Here is a 2,040-nt window from a genome sequence, read left to right on the forward strand (position 1 = left end):
AAACTAAACATATTTTATAAACTAGCTCCATGTCTGTGGATGCTACAGCACAAGGACTCCTGCCGCATTTATATTAGATCAGAGATAATAAAATTTAACATTTAACTTTTATAACTGCTAAGATACAAAGGTGCCTAATGGTGGTGTAGTACAATAACACCATGAAATATTTAATTATCTGAATGTCTTTTATTAAAGGTAGGAAGCAAGCATTGAAAATGCAACTTAGGTTGCAGAACTTATTACTTATTAATGCACTGCCAAGTCCGTAGGTCACCAACCCCCTTCCCAACGGACAGATGTTGAAAAGATAAGTCAACAACACCAGTGTTAAGTCCTGCGGGATACTTGGTATATTCATAGTAACATCCCTAAGTTTTTTTAAAAAAATCCAAATTGTGCTTCAAAGGACCAGAAGGGGGTTAGAACCAATACAGAGGACACCTCTACATCTGGCTAGCTCACCTGCATTCTAAAATACACACAGAAACTATTAGTTTTCCCTCAACTGTCAGCCCTGGAGCCATTTTGGAAGTCTTCAGGGCTACCACAGCAAAGCCGGTTGCTGCTGTGGGAATGTAAGGGGATAGAGAAAACGGGGGGAATTGTAGCCAAACGAACATTCTTTCCCGTGGGAGCCAAGGTCATCCCTACCAGGTGTTTAGAAGGTATGGGCCAAAGGCAGCTAAAGGAGGATTGTAACCTGATTGGGACCATGTGACAGATGTGTGAACTGGGGGCAAAAACATTGGGTTTTGATTTGGGTGGGGAACACCTTCGGTCCTTCAGAGTTGCGTTTTCACCAGCTGTGCCAATATGGCAATCGTAATAAATTCTGTCAGGGTTCCAAGTAACAGTCCCAATGAAATCAAAACTTGGCCATGAATGAGAATTAAAAACTATCCTTGTAGCATGGGCCAACCTGGATTATCAGGACCACATACATTTTCTTTAAATTAAATTCTATTTACATCTTAATCAGTGTGTGTGAATTTCTTTCCATATGATCAAGGCTAAAATAAAAAAAAAATAACATATTCCCAAATTATTGTAGTATTTTAGCATCCCAACTGTAAAATTCAATTTTAAATTCAATATACAGGAATGTGCAAAAGGCTATTAATTCTATAGAAAATAAATAAATAAACAATTAATAGCAATAGCACTTAGACTTATATACCACTTTACAGCTCTGTTTAAGTGGTTTAGTCAGCATATTGCCTGCAACAATTTGGGCCCAAATTTTACCCACCTTGGAAGGCTGAGTCAACCTTGAGCCTGGTGAGATTTGAACTGCCAAATTTCAGGCAGACAGCAGAAGTAGCCTGTAGTTGTGCACTTTGACTACTGCGCCCCCGTAGTTCAAAAAAAGGCTTTGAACATAAAACCCCTGAACTTAAGAGTGGCATTCTGAGATCAGACGAACAACATACTGTACTTTTCGGACTATAAAACGCACCAAGATTTTGAAGAGGTAAATTAAAGAAGTTTTTGCACTCTGCACACCTCATTTTTTGTGAAAAACAGGGCATGCAGAGAGTTTGAGAGACCTGTAAAGTGCTCCTGGGTGCTGGGGTGCAAAAACGAGCAAAAAACAGGGCATGCAGAGGCTTTGGGAGGCTTGTAGAGTGCTCCCTGGGGGCTGAGGGGGGCAGAAATGAGCAAAAAACAATCTGTTTTTCGCTCGTTTTTGCCCTCCCCTGCCCCCAGGAGCACTCTACAAGCCTCCCAAAGCTTCTGCACATCCATTTTTGTGAAGGGGGCAGGGTTTTGGGAGGCCCAAAATGCTGTATTCAGGATATAAGACGCACCCAGATTTTCACTCTCTTTTTTTGGTGAAAAAGGTGTGTCTTATACTCCAAAAAATACAGTACATGCTTTGAAAAATTCTGTCCCAAACATAAAATAAAACTTGGCTGTTTTTAGTTTAACAATATATTTTATTTTAGTAATTCCAACCTGAAAATGCTATTCCAAAAGTATGAAGCAATGTATTTTCTGTTTCATGCATAAACAATTCATTTTGAAACTGAATGCATA

Source organism: Natrix helvetica (assembly GCF_964273705.1).
Source record: "Natrix helvetica genome assembly, chromosome: 1".
Lineage (NCBI taxonomy): Eukaryota > Metazoa > Chordata > Lepidosauria > Squamata > Natricidae > Natrix > Natrix helvetica.